Source organism: Heloderma suspectum, chromosome 1 (genome assembly GCF_057233095.1).
Source record: "Heloderma suspectum isolate Gila_16-S chromosome 1, 16-S_ref, whole genome shotgun sequence".
Taxonomy (NCBI): Eukaryota; Metazoa; Chordata; class Lepidosauria; order Squamata; family Helodermatidae; genus Heloderma; species Heloderma suspectum.
The window spans coordinates 336,989,586-337,016,220 of record NC_139458.1 but is presented as its reverse complement, the minus strand read 5'-3'; the positions used below and the strand labels follow the sequence as shown (position 1 = coordinate 337,016,220).

The window sequence follows — 26,635 nt, the reverse complement described above, 5'->3', positions numbered from 1 at the left end:
AAACCCAAGAACTTTATCAAATTTTTAATTTGCACTAAGTGCAATTTGCCTGAAATCACAGCTGTAAATAGTCCAATTTGTGCAACATTGTGGGCGTAAATGGTCTAATTTGTGCAAATTAGACCATTTACGCCTGCAATTTTGCTCAAATTACGCTATTTACAGCTGCAATTTTGATTTGCGCAAATAAAGAAATACCCCCAAATCCGCGAACTGGCCTGAGTCGTTGCACTTGGAGTGGGGCCAGCTTGCGAATAAACGAGCCAGAGTCCAAGGGCCCGAGCTGATGAAAACTTGCCAAGCTCCATCCCTCAAATGGATTTCTCTGACATCCCTTAACTGAAGTCATTCTTCCATTGCACTACAAGGCTTTATAATCCTTTGCTACGATCTACTGCATACAGTGCTTCATAATCCTTCTCCACGATCCAAAGGCTCCAGGGCAGACATGGGGCTGGGGGGAGGTTCACACTGTACACCTGGAGTGGAGTCTTGCCCTTATCTTCAGGTTTGACATTAGAAAGCCATAGGCACGCTACTATGCTCTAACCTCCAGGTGGGGATGACAGTACTATTATTCTACCATACAGGGTTGTTGTAAGAATTACTGATTATTCATGTGATGGATTTTGAACACTAAGGAAAAGCACACTATGAAATACCAGGCTTTATTTTTTGCTGTTACTAAACAATACACTACTTTCACTACCTTTAGTGGAAATTGTTTTTAGCTGTTTTAAATTTTGTGTGCAATCCTGTTGTAAATCAACCTGAGTCTTTTTTAAAGATAAAGGTGACTAAGAAATCCAAATAATAATAATAACAACAATATCTACTACTACTACTCAGTTAACTAGCTAAAATAGAGAGAAATCCTATTGTCAGGAGCGCCCTTGCTGCCTTCTGAAATCCTCAAGTAGCCAGAATCAACACGCAGACGATAGGGCTCTTTTCCAAGGCTTTATTTCCATTCAACCTAATGACGCTTACAGATGCTAATTGCAGGAGCCTAATGAGGGAAACTTTAGAGAGCTGCCTACCACAGGTTTCTAGCCTTAGTGAAATCAGTTGATCTCCATTTGGAGGGTAGAGGCGGGAAACCTCTGGATTTAAGGGCTAGGAGGCAAAAGTCCACCCCTTTCCCATGGAGCATCGGGGTGCAGCTGTTGATGTTGCGCCAAGCAGGCTGAGCACCTCCTCTCGGTGCCCTCCTTCTCCCACTTGTCCCTTCGCCAGCACCTAGCATCCCGAAGCTCCAATTGTCCCTCCCTCCTGCCTGCCAGGGTTGCTACCACTCTCATGAATGTGAGCAGGGAGGGACTCTCCCTCCGGCGGCACCTCTGAACAGCATGTGGGTTCCTCTCCCACGGTTTCTATCTCTTCCTCAGAATCAGAACTGCTTTGGGGCTCTATGGGCTCCGATCCAACCCTGACACCTATGGCCCCTATGACAGAATCTGGGGGACTTTAGCATAGTTTGGATTCCTGGATCCCCCTGCTACTTTTCTGGGCCCATGGGGAGTGCCTACCAGCTGTCGCCATCTTGGAAGGAGTCGCCATTTTCTTTTGGCATAAATGAACCATTTGTGCCTGCAAGGTTGCGTAGATAACCCCTTTACTGCTGTAATCTATGTAACATTTAATTATTGGAAGAAGAAGAGTTGTCATTTTAAAAGAAAATGGCAACTCCCTCCAAGACGGCAACAGCTGCAGGTGGTCCCCATGGGTCCAGGTAAAGAGAAGCAGGGGGCTTTCACAGCTGGGCAGGAGCTGGATGTGGGGCTCACGCAGCTGGGCGGAGGGTGGATGTGGGGCTCAAGTGGCTGGGCAAGGGGTGGGCACAGGGTTCACATGGGTGGGCAAGGGGGCACTTTGGCTGTACAGATCCTGCTTCAGATCTGGAGGTTGTTGTGGGTCAGCCCGGCTCTGGATCGGTTCAAGGTGCCTCAGGGTCGATTCGGAAGCTCCAAATCGGCCTCTGAAGCAGGTTGGAGGGTGTGTGTATCTCTGTACAGCCCTAATTATTTCCATCCCAAGGACAGCAACATTCTATGATTATTATTTATTATTAAATTTATTAATCGCCCATCTGGCTGGTCACCCAGCCACTCTAAAAACAAAAGCAGTAAAAAACAACAACAACAACAACAAAGCTTGTTTTTTTCTTCTAAAAACAAAGCTGTAAAAAAGACAGAACCAGACGTAATTTTGTGAGGCTATCAAAGAAGAGAAGATTTTCAATTTACATCCATGGTGCATACATACAATATCTTGAAATCCCTCAGGATTTGTGACCTGAAATGAAAGGGTATGTCTGTGTTTAGTCCTGGCTCTGATTAATTTGTCTTCTTGGCTAATAGGCTGGGATTTAAATAAAGCCAATTATCTTTCTTTGAGGCAGAAAAGTTAAACTTTACTGAGTAGCTTTAAGCTGTCACATGCATTGAGGCTTCTCCAAGAAACTCAACTAGAAGAGCATGCCCAGTTGAATCCTATGTTAAACTAGGGACAGGACCTGGAACACTGTGGATACTATGTAGGAGATACTATGCATGTCCCAAACCCACTGAAATGAATTCAATTTAAGTACCTTTGTTTGATTATTACAGTGGGACTTATGTGTACCTAACTTTCCCTTTAATGTTAAACTGACATAGCTGTGGAATTAATAAAATCTGAAGAATGGATGGAATAATTAGTATACCTCAGGGATGTGTCTCAACAAAGGGATATAGAGCTCCAAATGAGCGCCATGTGCAAGGGATCTTTCGCTTTCTTCAAACGTCCCAAGTGTTCCTGCTGCACTTTGTATATTTACTCTCTGCAGGACTGAGCAAAATTTAGCTCTGGTGTATCCCTACCATGCAAGCTGAAGTTTCAAATTACTGATGAGGTCTTCTTCTTTAAATGTGGTATTAAGAGTACCTTGGAGTTCTCTGAGCAATATCATCCATCCCTTTTTAGATCTGTCTGTTCATCACAATATTGTGCCAGAATTTGTTAGGTAAACATGATTGACAGATACCCATCTTTATCCTTTTCACTGCTGGAGGTCAGCGCTGAGGAAAGGTAATGCTTTTTTAATTAGCTGTCGAGTGGATTGAATTTCCTTTGTGTGGACTGCATGCTGCTTTTCTGTAAGGCTGCTTCTGACGAAACCAATGACCACTTTCACAAGTGACACTAAAAAGCACCCTTTCCTGTACTATCTGTCCTACTTGGAAAACTTATTAGTGGGGGATCAAATGCAAAAGATAAGTCTAATGCACATTCCTTCCTACCAATGCAGGTCTTACTTGGCCCCATAGCTAGATTTAAGCCCATGTGTGAAAACACCCAGTGGGTTTGTATTCTGTTCTTGGCATCATATGTTGAAACAAAAACAAAAAAACAAAGTAAGGAATCTTATCAACCATGAAATGTCTCTTATGGCCAAAATAAAACTTACTTCGATCTTTAGAGATAATATAACAATGCCAAAAGAACACAAGGGTTGCATAAGCCAGATGGTAGCAATTTTGAATACATATTTGCTTGCACATTAATACAAAAATTGTAACTTTAGGATATAAAAGCTGCCTGTAATAGTAGTTTCTGCTAGTTAAAATCCACAGTTAAGAAAAAACACTCCTGCTTGACTTGGCGTGCAGCACCAACACAACAAATCCGACTGCGGCCTTCCTTGGCGTATGCTTGGTTTAGGCCTTTACTCATTTTGAATCTACATTCTACATCAAACATTCTGAAATCTGATCCTTGCAAACTTCCATAAGGCACAAACAAATTGTTCACTTCAAACCTCCCCAAGTGTGACTAAGTCTACCATCCTAAGTATATTTACTACAGAAAAAAACTCCAACCAGATTCAGTGAGACTTACTTCTAAGCAAACATGTTCAGCATTAGGCTGAAAAGCAGGCAAGTACATTGCTGGGGGCTGACTTTCATCTTGGATTTAGGAAGAAGCAGCACTCTACCATGGGAAGTTGGAGGTAGCAGCCTCTTCTTACTTGCTTGCTGCCCACCTCACCAACCAACTCTGGAAAAGAAGAGCACAGGACAGGACACACGATCCACTACGTTGTCATGAACACAAACCAATGAGGGGGGAGATGCTCCTTTAAGAGAGCAGAGCTCTGATAAGGGCACTGCGCCAGACTGGAGGCCAATAATCAGTGATCAACTGGAAGGAATGCAATGTCTGCAAACAAAAATGAGTTAGGAAAACTTGTTCGAGAATTCTCCGCCCTGATTAATTTCAGCTCTATTGACCCATTGGGGAAGCTTAGTATAATAAATAGTCTACCGAGTCTTGTACACATATTACATTATTGTGGCTTCACTCCTCAACAGGTACCATCTGTTGCTGTAGTACTGTGGCTTTATTTTTTCCCAACTCTCCAGTCTTATGGTCTTTCTAAGCTGCCCCTGTAGGGAGAATGTCAGGCAACAAGTATATCTGCTTTGTTTTGTTTGTCATGACATCTTTAATTGCATTGTCGTTTTTGATTTATTGCTTTCAGCCATGGATTCTATGAAGTCAACAAAGAGCTTCTAGTTCACATGCACCTTCTCCTGTATTCAGTTAATACAGGAGAAGGTCTGTGCGTGCCATGGAGATGCTCCTGGAACAGTATGAACTGGGGAAGCCCTTCCTCCCTGCATTTAATGTCAGATTTGTGGCCATTTATTCTCTGTCCATTGATACAGTTAGCATAACATGCATGGATATTCCCTGCATTCTTTTATTTATGACAGGGATGGTCGGCTTCTGTATTCTTAGTAGCCACTCTGGACACTAGACCAATAGCTGCAAATACCTGACCCTTCCAGAGATGACTAGATTCTACAACAAAGTTGTTACCACCTAGCTGTGAGGTCTTCAGAGGTACTATGAAGTACATGCACGTTTATGTTATGAGGCCATCAATTGTGGGGAGGACTGAGGAACGAAGACAGTCAAAACTATGTTCCATTTCTCAGGAATATTTTCCACAATGTTGCAAAACACCTGCTTTTCCCCCAGCACTACTTACAACAGTGTTAACTTAATCATGTGCATTTCTCTCCTTTGCTTCCTCTCTCTGTTGACTTTATACACCCTCAGTGAGACGTATCATCACACAGCTACAGAGCATAATCATCCCATCCCATTCACTGTGTGATCCTTGATTGGGTGGGATCACCCATGTGTTTCATTGAGAAAGGGAGAAGAAGCAGTAACCAGGTGAGAAGAATAGTATTGAAGGAGGAGCAAGTAGCAGAAGCAATGGAACCAAAAAGGTTGGGAAACGGTGAATATTTGTGACAACAAAGTCTGTTTGGAAAATATTTCTAACCCCCATTAACAACCCTGCCCCTAGTCTTCAGCCAAAAAGTGAAACTAGAGAATATTTAGCATAGCTAAATATGAAGAATAAATTAATTTCCTGGATTTGCCTTAAGCAGCAACTTCTTGGCAGTGATTCTGTGCCTTTCCAGATAGCAATAAAATAAAAGCCCTATTCAGGTCATACCCAAACAGGGTATGCCGATGTGTGTAGGGGTACGGGGGCCATGCATGCTGGCCCTGCCCTCTGCATCCCAGTGCACACCACCCTGACCCCTCGGTTCTGACCTTGCTGCATTGAGTGGCAAGATCCAAAAAGCTGTTACGCTCCCATTTGCTTGAACATGAGTAGAACTCTCTGTGCGAGTGAGGACTCTGCATTATTAGCTCATTGTTGCGAACTTGGAACTAAGGGGGCAGAAGCAGCGCACGTTGGGATGTAGATGGCAGGGCCATAGTGCGTGCCTCCATGTCCCCTACTCACGCATTTATTTACTGGACTTTATATGAAATACAAGTAAATCTCTGAGCAAAGATTTGAACACACCTGGATTAAAATTTTGAACCACAATTGGGGCCAAATAAAATTGCTTTGGAGGGTCCAAATCTGGGCTGCAGGCCTCCAGTTAAGCACATGAGAAGAGTCATCCTGAATCAGACAACAGGCCTATAGTTCAGTATTCTGTTCACGTAGTGGCCAACCAGCTGTCAACTGGGAACCAACAAGTAGGACATGAGTGCAACAGCACCCTCCCGGTTGTTTTCTCCTGCAGCTGATACACAGAGGCATACGGCCTCTGATACTGGAGGTAATTCATAGCCATTATGCTAACAGCCATCCACGTTGGTGGTCATCACTATATTTTGTGATAGTGAATTCCATAGTTTAACTCTTCACTGTGTGAAGGAGTACTTCCTTTCATCTGTTCTGAATTTCCCATAGGAATGTCAGAGAAATCTACAATGGATTTAAATGAGTTTGGATTTCTATGAATCTGACCCACGGATTCTGCAGCAGAACAGCTTTTTCTAAATTGTGCAGACTTGCAGACCATTTTTTAAAAAAACTTTCTGGGAATTGTGCACAAATTTAATCATAGAAAAGTAGGAAGAAAAAACCCAAAGACAATTTTTTCCCCTTATAGGTTAAAGCATGAAAATGCAGATTTGGGGTGGGGGGGATTTGCACGTTTTTCTTTTCCCCCCACTTTTAGGGAGATTTGTGGAATTAGTTAATATGAATTTGCAGGAATGTGCATTAATTAATGTAGATTAGCACGTTTCCAGACATGCGCATGTGCGCATTAGTGCACATGTAAATTAGTGCAAGTAGAATGAGATTCTCCTACAAAAAATCCAATTCTGTCAATGAGCGGATGATGGAATGAAAGGCACCTAACAATCTACCCAACACAGAATGGATTTGCCAAAATCCCTCATCTCCCACCATTCAGCTTCATGGGATAATGGCCCTGGATTCTACTATTAGGAGAAAAACTTCACCATAGAAGTTGACCATCTCTTATTTATAAGTTCTTAAATGACTGGAGTGATGCTACAGATTTTGTTGGTTGGTTGGTTGGTTGGCTGGCTATGGAACACTCCTACAAAAAAAAAGAGAAGAAAAAGATCAACATCTCTGCAGGGCAGAGATACATGCAAATCCACCCTCAGTCCTTTCCTGCTGAATTATAAACAAACCGCTATGCATCTTTTATAAATTCTATGATTACAGCAGTATTCAAGTAATAAGAAATGAGTTCTTTCCTCTGGGCCTCTTCAGTTGTAGTTGCTCCTACTACAGCATGCAGGGAGAGGCAGCCAGGGGGGAGGGGGGAAATTACTGTCCCTAGCTTTCCAGCCCACTTAATTGGTCTGAGGAAAAGGCAGGGGTTTGGGGTAAGATTTATAAACAAATAGTCCATTATGCTTCTCATTAGTTGGAAGAATACCTGTATAAGTGGAAGCTGTCAGTTACAATAAGCACCCCCTCTCTTTTTGCTTATATAATAATCCCAGCATTCAAAAGACTAATCACTACACACTGATCTACAAAGCATCTTATTTCCTCATCAAATTTCCTTACTCAGCTTAGCCATGCTTGTCAGCTTCCAAGCTCCCCTTTTCAATAACTGGTTTATTCTTAGTGTCCAGCCAAGAAGCATTCCTAGGAGTAAACCATGGAAGAATGAAGACCTAATTTCTTTATCTCACTCCAGGAGAGATTTCTCCTCATGCTCATGGGAAAGGTCACACAGGTAATTTGGGCTGCTGGTTCACATTAGAGGAGGAGGCATATATGGCACATTGAGGCCCTTTGTCTAAGAAGTCAGACGGCCACCAAGGATGAAGGAAGGACGTTAATGTGCAGCAAAGGCTAGCTTTCTTTTAAAACAACAACAACAAAAACAACAACTTTCTTCTTTTTATTCATTTAAGACTGAAACACTAAACATTCTTAAGCTGAAAAGTTCCCCACCTTCTTCTTTTTAACAACAATGAAGCAAAGTGTTAAAATATTAAAGCTCTGGGGGAAAAAATATTCTGATGAATCACATTTGGCACAATCCAGAGAAAATCAGACCTGCTTAAGTCCCATTAAAGTTAATGGGACTTATGCACAAAGCTAAGTACTTAGGGCTGAAATTCTATGTACGCTTACCTGGGAGTAAGCTTATTAAACTCAAAGGGGCTTACTTCAGAGTACACATGTATAGGGTTGCACTTTTAGAAATTCATGTACTGCTTTTAGATGTGTGCACTGTTTTAGTCTTTGCTGATGGTTTTATTATGATTATATCTTATGCTGTTTTATTTATATAATAAGTTCAGTGGAATTTACTCTTGGGTAAGTGTGTTTAAGATTTCATCTTAAATGTAACAGTCAGCTGAAGTTTTAGTTTTAAAACTCTCCAGATAGAGAAAACGTGTGTATCACATGCAGGTTCTTCTGACTTAGAAGTATATATTATTTGTGTTAGTTTGTTTTTCGTTCTGGAAATAATATATGGCCAAATTAAGATAATCAGTTTGTTTTTTCCTGTATATGTCAGCTTGTTATTTCCCACCATTCATGTTCCTTTTTGTATTTTTGATATTATAATAATTATTTTTAAAAAACAAAAATTTACCAGATAGCAGCTTTAGAAAATGGACTAATGTTTGTGTTGAAATGAATGTTTGCAAATACTGGAAGTGCACCAGATTTTCCCATTTTGCCATGAAAATTTTGGATTCAGAATTTGAACTCACATCTCAACTATAAATTTTGACCTATAAATTAGAAACTGAAATGCTTTAAGACTTTATTGGCATCTCTTGATAGTTTTGATTTTGGCAGGCTTCAAATATGAAATCTCATAAGCCGTCAAAGGTCACATGCTGTCAAAAAACAATTGCTTGCCATTGCATGTTATCTATCAAATGGCATATACTAAATGCTACTGCATGTTATCTATCAAATGCTGCCAATGATCAAATACTATTAGATATGATATGCTAGTGATCTGTTCTGGGAAACCCTGGGTCATTTGGGAATTGATCAGGGGCTTCTCAATGGCAAGATCTGTAATGAGAAATATGCTCCCCCAAAATACAGCTTGTCAACCACTATTAGGAGCACAAGCGGCTGCCTTATACTGAGCCAGACCACTGTCTATCTAGCTAAGTATTGTCTGCTACACTGACTGGCAGTGGCTGTCCAAGGTTTCAGGCAGAGGTCTTCCCCAGCCCTACCTAGAGCGGCTGGAGATTGAACCTGGAACAAAATATGTGCTCTGTCACCAAGCTGCAGCCCTTCCCCATCTTTCCTTGTGATGGAATTATTTGGTATTGCTGCCTCCTGTTAGAAAGGCAGCTAGCAAAGGAAAAACAAAAGGCAGAACAGAATGAGCATTTACCAATCCCACATGCATGTAAAAGAGTAAAGAGAGGAGACCGCGCTCTTCTTTAGTGAAGGAAAGTAAAATGGTTTACTCAGCGTTTCTTGCATAAAATGCAGGTACAGTGTATAGTTTCAGACAAAGCGTGTTCAGTCCATTTGTGTCCCATAGCACTGGCAAGACTGAGAGCAAACATGTGCACCGTGAAGAAGGTCGGGGGGGGGGGAGGAAGGGGAAGAACAGGAAACCACTGTAGTGCATGGAGATCCTAAGGCTAGCTATGCCTGTGCATTAACTAACTGCAACACTGCCCGCATCCTGTAACTTGCAGACGAAGTTGCAATATTCCCAACACTCTGCAGTGTGCAGCCACAGGATACTGCTTCATCTCTTCTATGGCACATTTTCACTTCACAATGCGTGATGGTGTGGCCAAAGAGGAAGCAAAAGAATACTGAACGTCAACTTTTGAAAGGGATGATTTTGAGATGAATGTTTGGAAGCAAATTCATTACAGTTACAGAGCCATACAATGCTAGTATCACTCAGCGAGATGAGAAAATGGCACCTAAAGCAGAAGACCTGGCAAAATATATCCTGTATTTCTCACTCAAAGTAGGTTATGATGGACTGCTGTCATCAACATAAAATCCTGTTGTTGCTGCTGCTGTTGATGATGATGATTTAAAACTAGGGTTTGGAACAGAGTATACTACTTTCATAATTAAGTAAGTTAATAATGACTTTTGCTAGGCTGCATTGAGTAGGTAATGTTACCCTTCAAATGTGAACATTCCCGAGAGGACAGTAGGGGAGTTTCAATGCTGCCTGAATAATATTCTGGACAAAACAAGGACTTGGCAGAAGATTAGCACTTTAAACAAAGGCTCTGGCTTACACAGGGATTCTCTTACCTATAATAGGAGAGCCGGTGGTAATGACGGGAAGCACTTCGTTGCATGGGATCTGGTTGCCATGTTCCTTCAAACTAAGGTACTGGGATGACTATGTATCTACATAAGGGGCTGGTTGCAGATATTCAGTGGTCAATGGAAGGCACTCTGCACGAATTCACTTCTTGTTCCTTACTACACCTAGGGCGCAATCCTATGCATATTTAGACGGACAAAGCTGACTGGGGAATGCTGGGAAGTGTAGGCCTTTTCTCTGCCTAAACATGCATAGGATCATGCCCTTACTGCCTTACTTCGCTTGTTCCAGGTCTGAGCTCAGTCCTGATTCTAGGAGCACTTTATCTCATCAGCCCGACTTCAAACTAGGTCCAAGTGACCTTATTCCTCAGGGTTCAGTCAGCCACCTGACCTCTCAGAGTCCCATTGAGTGGCAGCAGTGGAGGCAGGTGGCTGTGATGTCAGTGGGGTGGTGAATCCACTGCAGGTTTTAGTCAGAACCAGTCAGAATTCTAAAGAAGTTCCTTTAGAGTTCCGACTGAAACACGGAGCAGATTCACCACCCCACTGACATCGGAGCCCCCATCCTCCACTGAGTGGCAGTGAAGTTAATGTTATTTTAATGTGTGGGCAGGAGTGTCAACAGTGTCAAGGCTACTAGTCAGGGCTTTGGGAAGAGCCAATTGACCCCAATTTTCCTATCAACCTTTTTGTTACAATCCTTAGCTAATGGCATGTTTTAAAGCACATGGTAATGGGCTGCCTCTATATCTGGCAAGCCTGTAGATTTCTTTTCCATTTGCACCTTCAACAGAGTAAGTTAGATAATTACAGGATGTAAAGAATTAGAGGATTTATGCCGGCCCTCCCATGAAGTGGGGTGAGGCACCTACCTCAGGCAGCAGAGGGGAAGGAGTGGCACTCTCCCCACTCCCCACTGCCAGGAGGCCACCCACCTCACAGGTGCCACTGGGTGGATACTGCTGGGTGGGCGGGTGCTCTCGAGAGCCCCTCTGGCCATTCTCCCACTGTTGCATTTGCCACAGTGGGAGAGCGAAGCCAACGGGGCTCTCTGAAACTGCTGCCTGGCTTTGAGGGGTCCTTCCTTAGACCCAGGCATTGTGGGAGGGGGTGTCTCTGGAGACTGCCTGTACTGTGGACAATCTCCAGGGACACCCCCTCCCATAGTGCCTTCCACTGAGGAAGGCCCTTCTCAGAGACAGGCATTTGGGCCTGGATGTCTCTCTGCGAGCTGCACAGGACACTTTTTATGGCTGACAAAGTTCTTCAGACAGCAGCAGCACCAACTGTGGTGGTGGCTATGTGGAGGTATGTGTGGGAGATGGGAGGCATGGTGAGGGGGGAGGCACAGCAGGGGTGTGTGTGTGTGGGAGACCCGTGTGTACTCTCCCGCCTCAGGCAGCAGGACAGCTTGTGATGTCCCTGGTCGTAATCCTTATACACCCAAAAGGCATCTACTCTGAGTTTTCAGATGGAGTAGGCTTTTAAACATGTCTTCTGCCATGTCAACAGCACATCCAGATATGTTCTTAGTGGCTGCTGTACAGCTATAGTATTCCATTCCCCTCGCACACAAAGATAGGACAACGACTGAACATGTAGGACAGGGATAGGCAACCTGGTGCCTTCCAGATGTTTTGGATCACAACTTCCATAATCCCTGACCATTTGCTATGCTGACTGGGGCTTATGGGCATTGTAGTTCAAAACATCTGAATGGCACCAGGTTGCCTATCACTGCTGTGGGAGTTTTCCTCTCTTGAGCTGGCCTTTTGTGACTTGGCCATGGAAAGGGGGGGGTTGGGAGGGAGGAGTTCACATTAACTTTATTGTTTTATTATTTTCAATAGTTTTGTATACCTTAGTGCATGGATACCAACATCTTCAGCTGAGAAGGCCAGATTCTCCCTAGTCAACCTGCTCGGAGGACCTGATCATTCTGACGATGTTTCAGCATTGTGGGGGAAGAGCAACATGCAGGACAGTCTAGTGCTGGTGGGGCCAAAAGGAGCATGAGAGAGTCACAGCTTGCTTCCTCGGTTGCCATTGGGTTCCCGCCCAGTGCTCCTGCATCATTACGCAAGTCCAGGCAAGCAGTGCTAGCTGGTCCAAAAGAAGCGAACAGAACAGCACAGCTTCTCACTTAGCCACCAGGTGCCCCACCGGTCAGTGAAAAGGAGATCATCCCAGAAGTCCCATGACATTGCAGGACCTGTGGGGTGACGTCTCAGTTCCCAAAGGGAGGAGCACCCAGCTGTGGAGGAGAGAGTGGAGTGTGACACGCCCAAATTCCTTTTTGTGTCACCAGCACCACATCCTGTGCCAAATTGCTGCCAGGCCAGAAACGGGCCAAGAGAGTCACACTCTATTCTGTCTGCTGCTGCACAAGGTTTGGGGTGGTGGGATGATAGAAAATGACGGTGGGGCTGAATGAGACCTTCGGGGTGCCAGTTGACAATCTTGTTTTCATATAATATTCCCTGCCCAGAGCCCTTCATATCAGGTGGGCTAAAATCTAAATATGTCAATAAAAGCCATATGACGCCTCATGGAAGAAGACATGGTCTGATGGTTGATGTAACTTACCATAGCATGGTTTCTTTTTCTCCTCGTTTAGGAAAAAGGAGCAGAGCAGAGACCCAACACCTCCTGCACAGCTTAAGAACATTCTCACTTCTCTTTTACTCTGATCCCTTTCTCATATTACTATAGTTCATCCACGTCGTGCCAATGCAGTGAGTGCTAAAGCCTGGTGAGATAATAATTGGCCCAGTCCCAGGCAATCATTTCTGAGTGATTAATTTGGCCACTGCACACCCAACCTCCACATTTTCCACCAATGGGTATGGTTACTGGTTGTTTCCTTGTTTGTGCCTGAAATGCAGTGCCACATAATGCACTTAGAGCCTGTCTCCAGCATTGACCAGAGAGCCCAGTGAAATGAATAAACTCACCATGAAGCTCATGTTATGCCAGGTTCATCTGATCATTTCTTGCCACGCCAGGTATAACCTGTGTCGTTCCCCTGCTCGGTATTGTACCTTACTAACAGTTAATCTGCTTTGAATAGATATACCACTTCCAGGGAAGTAGCCATGTTTGTCTGTAGCAGCCTCCTATGACCTGGCACCCCCCAGATTTATTGGGTTACAACTCCCAACATCCCCCAGCCAGGTTGGAGAAGGCTGGTTGGAAGCCACAAAAACAACAAAGGCCTATGGCAGCTTAAAGACTATCTCTTTTATTATGATGTAAGCTTTTGTGCACTAGTCCAAGCCTTCCCCAGCCAGCATCACATTAGATTTGTTGGACTACAGCTGCTATCAGCCCCAACTAGCATGACCAATTGTCAGGGATGGTGGGAAATGTAGTCTAAAACATCTGGAGGAACCCAGATTGGGGATGGCTGGGCTGGGGTTTACATGGTCACATGGATCTGTTGGGCAGCCATGATAAATGTGTTAGTCTTTAAGGGGCCACAAAACTCTTTCATGTTTTTATAAGTGACACAGAGCCATGTAAATGCTTCTGTGCATGTACTCCTGTATTTGCAGATTCCCAATTTGCTGCAATGAACGGGGATAAAACCAAACTGTTGACTGGAGCCAGTTACAGGGAGCACCTGACTCCCTTGTTACAGCAGCCTCACTGGCTACTGATGCATTTCCCAGGCACCATTCAGCATGACCTGAAAGACTGCAAGTCTAATAATAATAACTTTAATAAAATAATCAGCTTTAATTTAACCACTGAATCAGATACAATTAGGTACAAAATGCACCAGTAAATATTTGTAGGTAGACACAAATGCCACTCTAACTCTCATGTTCTGTTCAAGCCAAGAGGAGCAGCTGCTGAACACATGGTAGACCCATATCAGCACATCTTATCCTTGCATACAATATCAGATTCATCCATTCTTTTCTGACTCACCACCAGCTTTTAAATCAATGAATATAGGATTGATTCATTCAGATACGCGTCCTTCAGAAAATATGCAGTTGTATGTGTCCAAGGAACACAATCCATGCCTTTCCTCCTCCCCTGCCATTCAGTATTTCTTACATACCACTCCGCTGTTTTTTTCAGGAAGTGAGAAAGTGATTGGCTAGAACTTCGCTGCCCATAAGCTGATCTTATCAAACCAAAGAGAAATGGTGGTGCAATCCCATTTAGTTTCATTTTATGTAAGGAGAATGTGCCAGTGATGTCCAGTAGAACAAACTGCCAATAGAACAAAACATAACATAAAACTATCTTCTCTTGTCATGTGGCTTGTCCATGGATTTCACACCCTTTAGAACCCAAAGTCCCGAGCTGGGAAGTGTTTTGGAGCAGCTATTGAATGTGGTGCCAGCTTTGGTCTTCATCTATTTTTGCTGTAATTCTGAACTCCAAACTACAGAGAGACCACCTAGTAGTTTGGTTAAACTATAGATGGGCCAAATGTGTTAAATCTTGGTGACTGCCTTGACATGTTGTTCATGCAGGTTGGACAAGTATTAGGATATAGACAAGTACGACCTGCAACAAAATATTGTTTGTGGAGTGTTCTCTGTTGAGGATTTCAACCATTCCATCCCATTCTCCTCCACCTGAATTCTCTGACCCCTTCCTGCCATAACAATCAGTCAATCAACCCGCATGGCTACTGAGCATGCTCAATCCTTATTAGGCTGTTTGGGAGACTCTCCATGGCCACCTAAGAGTTGGTTTTTTAAAGCTGGGGTTTTTTTGGTACTTCTGCAAACCTTAGGGGCTCCCCGATCCTGCTGGTACCTTCTTCTTGCGCATGGGTGGTTCCGTTTTGGCTACAAAAGTGATGGTACTCACAGCCTTAACATCAGAAACAGAGGGAATGATGACAAGGAACAAAAGTATACATTAAATGCCATCAAGTTATTTCTCCTTAAGAGCTCATTTCAGCCTTTTATAAGAGTTTTAAAGAATAGTTCCAAGGATTGTTTTTTAATTCCCTGTGATATTTTGTCCATAATTTTAGTCATGCAAATTTTATCATTATTTCAACTGTTGCCATGTTTACACAGAGACACATTAGATTGGTCATGGAATTTTATTCTGGACTTCTTTTTTAATTAGTTTCATTAACCAAGGAACCACTGTTGTTGAAACAGATGTGGTGATCCATTAATAGCTCTCAGCTGCCTGCGGCAAGCTATGGAGTCATGCATGCAGAACTCAAAATTAGGAAGAGGAACAAGTGTAGTCTGAACAGTTTGGAAATATAACATCACAAGTGTGAATTCTATTTTAGTTTTTTGCAATTTGTGTATTTTGCACCTGGTTCTTTTGTTTTGTTTTGCTACGTCCCACCACCTTTTTTGTTGTCTGTCTCAGTCTCACTCTCTGTCTATGTATCCTAGATTTGGAATTTCTGCCGAAACTGCTGTATTTATTTATTTATTTATTTATTTCATTTATATCCCGCCCTTTTTCCTCTTGCAAGGAACCCAAGGCGGCTTACATTATCCTCTTCCTCCTCTCCATTTTATCCTCACAACAACAACCCTGTGAGGTAGGTTGGTCTGAGAGTCCGTGACTGGCCCAAAGTCACCCAGTGAGCTTCCATGGCTGAGTGGGGACTAGAACCCTGATCTCCCAGCTCCCAGTCCAACACTCTCACCACTACACCACACTGGCTCCCATGATAGAGTAATACAATTTAAATCATTTGCCTGAAGTGAAAGGAAAGTGTACACAGGCAATCATCTTTTCTGAAATTCTATAGAAATAATTTGTAATCTTTCCAAATGTTTATTTTACGGTTTCTTTTATAGTTTTACAGTCTGTGTTCAGAATGCTGGTATGGGACAATATGTTCCATAATCCCCCATTTTGTATTCAATATAAATATGAGTCAATGACTGGGAATTCCAAATTTGGACACTGTAGCCATAGCAATTGTAAAATACAAACTCACAGCAGTTCCTAGATAATATTATATTTATTTAAAATATGTTTAGACTGCCCTTCATTAAAACTATTGGGATTGTAGAGCAAATAGTAAAAATCAATATAAAATTGTACTTAAAATAAACACTAACCAGAATAACAGCACAAAGGATTCAATATAAAGATTATACTTCCTTTTATATCTGGAGGAGGAGTCAGTTAAAGATCTCAGCTGGACATGGAGTACATTATTCCAAGCACAAGGAACAGTGCACCATGACATACCAAACCTATACCCTAAAGAACAGTCTGTGCCAGCCCATGGGTGATGATATATATTTTAGGCACATTAGAAACAAATAAATTATGTATACACCAAGTAGAAAATTCCACTTTAAATCAAAAATCACTATACAATGGAGATAAAGGGCATTATAATACTCCACAAGTTGGTTAGATAGCAGCTATTTTTGAATCGCATGATGATTGTCAACACATAAGTGCATTATTGTATACCCTAGGCCAATGTCAGTGAACCAATATAGAACATTATAATCCATTATCGTATGTTGTGACTCAGGAGGGCATTGGAATTTAACAAACCATTCAAATGACACAGCTCACACAATTGCCATTTGTGCTTTCCATTGAGCAATTAGGGAAAACCTTGGTACAATATATAATGGATTGGATCTACGCCTGCTGTTCTGCAAAAGGAAGGGTACATACCTTGGACGTCCTAGGCTAGAACAGGGCACCATCATAGACAAGAACCCATCACCAGCCACCACCTGCTCCCTTCCAAGGGTCAGTGCACCCTGTGAAGATGATCTCAACATCTGTGCAGGTTTCAACTGTTTAGACAGCATTATATCAAGCTTTTGTTTCTGCAGTACAAGATCCAATGGTTTGTATCAGCCTTCAACTGTTTGGGTCTACAACTCCAATCACCTCCAGCCAGCATGGCCAATGGTCAGGGATGATGGGAGTTGTAATCTAAGACATCTGGAAAGCACCAGATTGGGGAAGGGTGTCCTAGGTCTATTTGGGCATTCTGATTCCCCATGCAATTTGAATCGTAGGAGAGATAGCAGGGACGAGCCTGCTAGCTCCTCTTCCTCCAAAGCCATCGCCATCATGGCACACCCAACCCTGTTCTCCCTCACATGATTTTAATCATTAGAAAGCCTGAACAGGGCTCCTCTCCTCTTTGCTTCTGGCACTCCCCTTTTCAGTGTTTCTTCTTTCTAGATATAAAGCACCTCAGCTCCTTCAGTTACTGCCTGCCTATTGTACAAAGTTTTTATATAGTTACATGCCTTTACTGGCTGTATTCCAATTCATGCTTCACTCGTCTTCTTCTTTCTTAGAAAAATGCCTTTCTCCTCTCCATTTTTTTTCCTTTCCTCACACATCTTCATATCATCCTCACCTGAAGTGAACCTGCAAAAGGGGGAAGGGTCCCCTTATCACCAGCCTTTGTTTTATGTATGCCTTCCTGCCATTTTTTAACGATTATGAGAACAATTTTGTTTATATGTTGTGGAACTTCTGCTTATAGATTTCTTTCCCCTCCTTTTTTCATGGAACATTATACATTGGTGAGCCTCTTGTTACTCCTGGCAAAATGGCTGGGTTGGGAGCAATAGGCATGACAAAAGAAATGGGAACAGTCAGGCAGTCTGTGTGTGCTGCTGAGGTAACAGCAGGAGAGTTCAGATGAGGTGTGGGATGCGACATACATACAATTAATTTCAGTCCGCAGCCTGTGTTATAAGTGGATAAACGTTTTCAAAACATACGACTGTGAGAATATTTATGTGACTGAGAGTTGCTTTACATATGATGTGGCAGCAACCACAGTTTTTCTCCCCTCCACCCTCTGTATCCAGGGGTGGGTGTGGGTGGAGCACACACAGCATCCTCTGCACCAGGAGCCAGATGCAGAGTAAACTCTAGCTCAGTCACAGAAGTTACCTCTGTTAGACACACAGGTGAAAAAGTGTTGGCTGCATAACCTCCCAAAAGAGGGCACACACGCACCCAGCAACTTACTTACAGGCACAGCTATTTTTATTGTTAGAGTGTGTGGCGCCCAGCTTTCCCCAGCCAGTCCTCCTCCGTGCTGGCTGGCTGGACCAATTGCCCATGTGCAGTGGATGCACATGGGCAGATATCATCCCCGCCCCGCCCCGCCCCAGTTAGCAAGAAGCAGGCAGCCAGGCAGGGCATCTCTGAGGGTTCTCCTCTGTCTGACTCCCAAATATAGGCAGAATCGGCTCCAGCCAATCAGGACTCACCGATTCTTAGCATTATGAGTAGGGGCACCTATGGATGATGACCATGGCCAATAGGCTTTGGATTTGGGGGAGAGTTTTGCCACCTGGCAGTACAGAGCAGACTGACTGATGATCCTATCATTTTACTTTTTCTTGGCCAGCATGTGGAAAACAGTGTGGGAGAGAGCAGTCATGGCGCTGAGCCTAGACTTTCTTCCTTTTATTATTTTGAGCATAGAGACTCAGAGCGATTGAGAGAGAGAGAGAGAGAGAGAGAGAGAGAGATTGCGCTTGTGCCTTGGAGTGTGAGTCTGGACTCTGGACTGGAGGAATCCAGAAAGTGGTGAAGCAGCTGCCACATCACCAGCACAAACGGGTAAGTTATCTTGCTTTTTGGACTGCCCTCATTATTTTTAAAAAATATTTACAACTTTATGCAAATGTTTAAAGAAAGCTATCTTTATTTAAACTGGCAGCCTGGGTGAGTGAGAGCAATTGTGGGGGTGGAGGAGGGGGGGATATGCTCTTGTAAAATTCAATTTATTTTCACTTTTTTTCCATTAAAAAAAATCTGCTCAATTTCCCTTTATGGTGCAATGGTTCCTGTTGAATTAAAAAAAACTTGAGTCCAAAGGAGCATTTTTCTTTGGGGCTAATGGAGTTTTTTGGGTGCGAAGGCTTAAACCTCACCTACTTATGTGTGGTGGCCCTGATCCAGATTGGACCCACACATGCTTTCTTGGAGGTAAAAAAGAAAGTGAGGATCATCTGCACTCTTTATTCATCCATCCATCCATCCATCCATCCATACATTCATTCCATTTCTATACCACCCAATAGCCGAAGCTCTCTGGGCCATTCACAAAACAAAACTTAAAACCATAAAACATAGTAAAATATAATATGAAAAACTTAAGTTTAAAAAAAGAATAACACCAGAGCAAAAGCCAGCAGCTGTACAAAGATCTAACAATGCATTAAGGCCACAGTCCTATGGGTTGTGCCCTGGGTACTGGTCAGCCTCCGGGTTTGGGGGTTATGAGTATCCTATGCTTTTTCCTATCTCCACGCTCCGTTTTGTGAATGCAGAGAGGTAGCTGGCACGGTTCTCTCCATCATGCTGGCTATGAGGGAGAGGAGGAGGGGAGCACAGTTTCCTGGCTCCGAGCTTGGAGCCAGGAAACAGAAAAATCCTAGGCTGCCAGACGCTGTCTAGGAGACCTAGGACTGCTCCGTAACAAGATTTTTTAACACTACATAGCATGTCGTTTAGCCCTTGGAAAGAAACTTTCATATCTGCTGGCAATTTAATTATGAATGACGATATCCCTTGAGTTTCTTCAGATTCATGTAATAAAGGTAAATGGGTAAACTGTGTGAGCAATTCTGCAGAAGGAACAGAGAAGAGATAGAAGCCCAAAACTTCTTGGCATTTGCTGACGATCTCTCCTCTCCTGTTTTCTGGAGATCATGTAGAGCTTGTAATTCAGCATGTAGTTTTATTAAAGGATAGATGGATGGATAGATTTTTGATGCTGCCTTAGAAGTTTTTCCTCATGACGGTTCTACAGGCACTATTTTAGGATTACGTTTGCTACTACTGTGGGTGCTTCCAGACAGAGTGTTACCAATCAAAAGATATTGTACAGCTAATGGAAGGTGACATCATCTGGGTAGGCCATAAAATTATGTGAATGAGGCAGGGTGATTGTATAATACAAGCATCATCTGCAAGCACCCTATAGCACTTATTCTCTCTGCTACACAGTCATTTGTTTTTTTCCTTTGCTGCAACAGCAAAGTCATTCTTTTTAAATGTTATTTTCTTTTAGAGCATGGATTTTTGAAAACAGTCTGGGTGCTGTTACATCTCCAGTTGCTGGAATCATTAAAGCAGTGAATTGCCTATGACACACATCCCTTAAAGTGTTTTCAAGGACACTTGGTCGTCTTCCATTAATTAAACTCTCATAGTTATAAAAACATTCCATTGCCTTTCTAATATGTCAGTGCTTTCACCATGCAGATGAAAAACATATATAAAAATGATTTTCTTCTAGGGATGGAAGGGGCAAGTTTGTTTGGGGTTTTTGTTATGTTAATTCCTACACTTTACACTGTAACATGATGGTTTAGAACTCTAGTTGGCTGAATTGCTACAATGTATCAAGCAGCCCTGTTTTTCCTAAAGTACAAAGGAAAAAGAAAGGCTTTTGCAAGAGATTCTGGGAGGGTGTTTTGCTTGTAGAACAACTAACAAGGCAATCCTGCCTTTAGATTCAGAGTGCAGAAGTAGGCGGTGCGGAACTTTCCGCAGGGACTGGGAGCAGGATCCAAGGTCGGAACCCACCCACCCCCCTCCAAGGGCAGGCATTTCTCTCCACCCTTCGAGGGGGAGATGTGGGATATATCCCATGGTCCCTGGGATACACTTACTGCAGCCGTAGGATTGCAACCGTAAAAATTAAAGGGGTCACCAACAAAATTCTTCAGGGTCCCTCCCCACCCTTAATTGTTCATCAAGGAAATGTCCTGATATCAGCTCATTTCGGCCCAAGACGCTCTGGTGCCAGAGATGAAGAACATCATGATGGTGTCCCATCCCGTTCCATGTACAAAAGCTAACTGGACTGGCAATGGAATCTTTTTTCAGCACTGATGATAGGACAGCATCCTCCATTGCACATAAAGCAGCAGGTTAGGTTAAAGGGCACAGGGCGGGCTGTGAAGCAAACAACTCTGTCCTTCAACACCTTGCTACCACCTCCCGGCATCTGCCACCTAAGGCAGCTGCTTCACTCTGCCTAATGGTAGGGCCAGCCCTGCACTGAGTTAGTAATCTACAAACACTTGGGACCAAAGTTTGCAAAGCCTGTCCTCTGCCACTCAGTTATAGGCCTTTCCTGTGAACATGCAAGAATGCACCTTAAATAGGTTTCAGCCCAATTCATCTAATTATTTTTGGGGAAGTACCCTGCTTCCTTTCTACTTCAGTATGAAAAGTAGAGCCTTTCTACATGAAGTTTTTATTGTGTGCTCGTGATTTCTCATAGTAGTTTGCAGGTCCTTTACACGATGTCATCCTCCTCCAGGGCCCTTTCACCTATTTTTTAGATTAAGGAAAATGTAGTATAATTTAGAAATGGCAGAATGAGACTCTTGTGTAATTGCGCAATTCTGCTATACCTCAGGGTCATCTAGTGGTTGTGTAATGAAACATCTGGAAAGGTGGAGAAAGGAACCCTGTAGGGGGAAAAAAATGTGTAAAGGAGTTAATCTTAATCCCGCAAAGAATCCAGAAGTAGAAGCCTCAGTAAAGGTGTGGGTTAAAAGCCTCATGTAGAAAGCCCATAGTTGTGATTCTGTCTGACTGCATTGGTGAAGAATATTGTGTTTCTTAATGTCTGTGGATGATAGTTCTCTGATAGTGACCTGGGAAATGGAGACTTGTTTCCTGCAGGTGTGTGCGTAAGAGCCAAACTGCATATGATGTCATGATATCCAGTCACAGATTTCTGCATCACATGTACTTTGGCCCCTAGAACAGCTGCTTCCAGTTTTGGATGGATGAGGAAGGGTGGGGAAATGGGGAGGGGGGGAGAGAGAGAGAGAGAGAGAGAGAGAGAGAGAGAGAGAGAGAGCAGTTTCTGTTTGGAGTCAGGTGGAACTTCGGGTACAATCTTGACATTGCTGGACAAATTGCACTCTAGTACCGTGGTTTGTAGTTTGGTCCCTTACAGCAAAACTGACAATACAAATACAAAATAACCCTCTGGTGCTTCAAAGACATACAAAGGAAATTAAGCCCATAGTACTGCCCCAGGAATGTCTTACTACTACTGAAAGTGTGGAGTGCATAACACTATTTTCTGTGATAATACAATACAACATGGGTAACAGTTTGGTGGTTACTTTCAGAAAGACCTTTGCATTAAAGAATATATGCCATCTTTCCTTATGTATGTTATGGGCAAATTGAGAAACACGAACAAATTTGGGGTATGCATATGCAAAATCTAGAACATTTGACTCTGCCTTCTGGCATCGCCTGAGACAATGACTAGAACTACGAACACATTTCTCATTAATCTAGGACAAATCATGATAGGTCATAATGGGCAATATAAGAAATGTATGGTCACATCCCCAAATCAGTCACAACAGCTATTTTCTCTTGTACATTTTCCTGGTTATTTGGCCACACCCACATTCGCCCAGGTATTTTCTAGATGTTCAGGATTCAGTGTCACTTATACCATTTTCATATTATCTACAAAATAGGTACGGACAAGAGCCATATGCGTTCACAGTATTCCCCATGGCGTGCAGCCTAAAGGTTACACAATAATTGTCTCACTTTTTTGCTGTTGTTATTTTGTTATGGAGTCATGCTCATGAAGAGAACTGGCAGCTGGGTATCACGTTGCAATAGCGCACAGTACCATGTGGAGGACATTGACATGAATCAATAATGCCGTCTGGGAAATGGCTTAGAATAAAATATTACAGGAGAGTACAAACATTACCCAGAAGGAGGTTTTGGTGCTGATTAAATATGGCTGCCTCAGCTCTCTTCAGTTCAATGACAGATGAGGAGTGCTGTGAACTTCAGCTTTTGCCGCATATTCTGAACACGGGGTTACTCAAGTTGCAGCAAAAACACATGTTGGCTTGTCTAGGTATGCAAGCATTGTCTCATTGCCTTGGGCTGCCCTCTGAAGGCTAAAGTTGTGTACACTGAAAAGAAGAAAACTTCCATCACTTTGCTGACTCCTAAATAATTAATTTCAAGTGGACTCCCAGCAATCTTTAAGATATTTTTTGCCAACAGGCCCCCCAAACAAACGAAAAGGCAAAATATAAAAAATCATTTGCAGAGGTTACCAAAGCAGTAGAATCGCTCAGGAAGGACAGGATGGGTAATCTAAAAGATGATGAAAAAGCCAAAAATGTAACTAGTGAAAGAGTCTTCTATATGAAAATCATCGTAGGAGGCGAGACCATAAAGGAATACTTTAAAATATATGTTTGTGCTGACTATAGCACTAAGCTAAGCTAGGCTTTCCTTATTTCTTCCATGTGTAACTTTGCTTGGCGTTCAAAACATGTGTTGCCACTTGGAAAAAGAAATATAACCTGTTTTACCCTACTGCAATGGGTATGCAGCTGAGCCAAAGAGCAAATGTTGCAGAAGCCAGGTTGTTTACCATTATTAACACCACTTGGGTTGTCAGATCTAAACTAGCCACGTATTTTAATTCTTGAATACCTGCCTAGTCCATAAATCACCTACTGATATCACTAGGAGAAACAAATCCACTTGCATCCAGCATGGATTATCACAGGACCTGAACTGTCACTTATAAACCAGAGTAAGCCCCTTAGGGTGCAATCCTATGCATGTTTAGACAGAAAAAAGTCCTACAACTCCCTGCATTCCCCAGCCAGCATTGTGCCCTTAACTAAATTTTAACTAATTACATTTACCATCTCAGACCTGCTCCTAAAAATAAATACCATGATATAGTGTTTGGCCCACAAAAGTGAAATAAATCCTGCATCTTATTTCTTAGTTCTTTGGTTTCTCTAGAACAATTCTTAATCTGAATTGCCTAGCAAACAATCATATGATATTCGTAACTGTATGCCATTTTTCCACATTATTCTAAGCATTATTAAACTTCTATTAGTAAATGAATTCAGAACAGAGCAGATGTTCTATAAATACATCGCATGCGGCTGCATACCCAGTTTTACTTCAGCTAATTACAGATGTGTGCCCATGGGCGTGTGTAATCCTTATTAGAAACACTACACCAATATAAACTTTTTCCTTCTGCATTCTAGCTGCTTTCAGGAAGGGGGTCAATTAGACACCAAGGGCAGAATTCAGTGGGGCGCTTATGCCTCCACCAATTCTCTTGCACCCCACTGATTCTGTTGCACCGGTGGTGGGTCCTGGTGATTCCATTACGTGAGCGGGACCCATCACTTGCGCAACAGCGATTTAGCACTTTCCAAGGGAAGCCCTGAAACAAGCAGAGACACCCATTTCTTGATTGGGTCAAGTTGGCAGAGCTCCCTTATGTGAGCTCCACTGACATGCCTCATTCCAGAACAGAGGTTTTTTGCTCATTTCCGGTTGCCCCAGAAGCGCTAAAACTTCCTTCCGCAGGTGGTGGGTTCTGCTTGCAGATGGGAATTGGCAGGACGTAATGGAATCAGCGGAGGTGTAAGCATGCTGGGGAGAGTAAAGCCATAAGCCTCTCCTCCCCATGTGTGGCTTTTCTGAGAAGGATCATCCTCCCCTTTAATTAACCTGTAACCTGTAATTAACTAAAAGCGAAACTGGACACATAGCTGCATTACAGCATGTCTGCTTTGGCCCTCAGTCAGGCCTGGTTTGGGGGGTCCCTGGCGTGGCTACACTCAGTGGACGCCTCCCACAGAACTCAGTTGGCTCCCCACTTACAGGTGGGTAAGCTGCTTGTCTGCTTGCCTCCCATGATGGTGGTGGCAGCTGAGTAGATCAGAGCTCTAGGCCATGTGCCCAAACCTGCTAGTCCTGACACCTTCATTATGCCAGCCCTGCCCTAACATGCGTATATTGTGGGGTGGATCAGAATCATTAAGATGGCAAAGCCAGAGCTCAGGCACATGACCAGCAGCTCCGATCAGCACTGCTTCTAGGCTTCCCTCCAGTCCCTGCTGCATCCATGGCAAGAATGGAGATGGCATAATTAAGATGATGAAGCAAGTGATCAGTGTCATCCCCACTGGTTGCCACCCTGGATAGGCAAGTGGCCAGGTGACTACAGCAGCAGCAGCAAAGGTGGGCCCAGCCAGCACTTGCCCCAACATGCTGGCACCAGGCCTGGAATGACTGACCATAGCTCAGCAGTAAAGCATGTGCTTGACATGCATAACGTCCCAAGTTCAATTCCTGAACATGTGAACAACATCTGTCTGAGAGCCTGGAGAGTCACCTGCCAGTCAAAATAATTGAGGAATTGTCTGACCTGGTATAAAGCCATTTCCTATCTTGCAATGTGTACCAGAAGTAATTCAGACGAACCAGACATCCTCCAGATGTTCTGCAACATAATCTAGGCTCTGAATTATGTCCTGAATTGGGTCCACAGTGCTCCAACACACAACCTCCTTACTGCCCCTTTACAGGGGCATGGTGTTGGCAGGGAGGGTGGTACAGGTTCTGTGCCAGGGCCTCCTTTAGCTTCTAAAAGATGCCATGGGCATGCACTACAGCATCCAGGGCCACCACTTGAGTGCCACTTGAGTTTCTAGGAATAGAACTATGAGAATGGTATTTCCCATGTTCTTCGCAACCCCAGATCTTTTTGCATGCATGCTGCAGCATCTACAGCCTCATGAAGACCTCCTGTGGTGTCCACCATGAATCCTCCATACTAGTATACTACCATATCTGGGTAAGGAAAGAAAAGGATGCAATGGAGAAGGCTCTGTCTGGAGGGTAGTAAAATGCATCCGTTTGATGTTAGCCCTGCTTCTATAAAGATCTGAGCCCAACCCAAAATAGATTTAGCAGCAGACCTATCATTCCTGATGTCTGAACCCTGTAACTTTGACCCATAACTGCTCTTTATGACATTTAAAATATAGTATTTAGTGAGAGAAGTAAGAACCCTTGCTTCACATCATATCATTGCATTAAGGAGTTTTCATTCATCTTCTTCAGATACAATGTTAAGCTAGTAGCAAAACACACTGAAATTATTTGTAGACACTAAAGGCAAATTAATTGCTAGTGATGTGTTGGACTACAGTGCTGGCTGGGGGGATGCTAGTCCAAGACATCTGGAGGGCACCAGGTTGGTGAAGGTTGTCTGATGTGTAAGTATGGATGGTGGAGAAATTCATTCAGTTTTAATGTGAACTTATCTAATTTCACACTTCTGAACCTCTCCAAGGATTGAAATTAAGTTATCATTCAAAACCTCTGAATTTTGCTATGGAGTTCTCAAAAATGTACACAAATGCATATATTAGGGGGAAATGCACACAAAAATACATTAGTGAAAATAACATTTAGATATGGATTCTGTTCAGGAAAATTGCTTGCAAAAATATGTATATTAGGTATATCTGCATACAAAAATGTGTGCATTAAGAGAAAAGTGCACAAAAATACAAATGTTTGTGCAAGCTTAAACAAAAATCCTCAAACTGATGTGGAAACAGGGCACAGCAAATGTAAGACTGGAAAAAGGAGAAACGGAGAGAAACTGAACATGACAGTATCATCCATACCTAGATATAAGAA

The 26,635-nt window shown here is 43.0% G+C and overlaps 2 long non-coding RNA genes across 2 annotated transcripts in view; one reads left to right on the top strand and one right to left on the bottom strand.

The window, feature by feature from the left end:
• Window positions 1–2,049: 2,049 nt before the first annotated feature.
• LOC146359555 (uncharacterized) overlaps window positions 2,050–26,635 on the bottom strand; it is a 119,999-nt gene continuing 95,413 nt past the window's right edge. The window contains exons 3-4 of the long non-coding RNA XR_014786692.1: window positions 3,880–4,038; window positions 2,050–2,295 (exon numbers count right to left, since the gene is read on the bottom strand). This is a non-coding gene — a long non-coding RNA (uncharacterized LOC146359555). The remainder of the gene's footprint in view (window positions 2,296–3,879; window positions 4,039–26,635) is intronic.
• LOC146359554 (uncharacterized) overlaps window positions 18,599–26,635 on the top strand; it is a 118,524-nt gene continuing 110,487 nt past the window's right edge. Inside the window, exon 1 of the long non-coding RNA XR_014786693.1 lies at window positions 18,599–18,709. This is a non-coding gene — a long non-coding RNA (uncharacterized LOC146359554). The remainder of the gene's footprint in view (window positions 18,710–26,635) is intronic.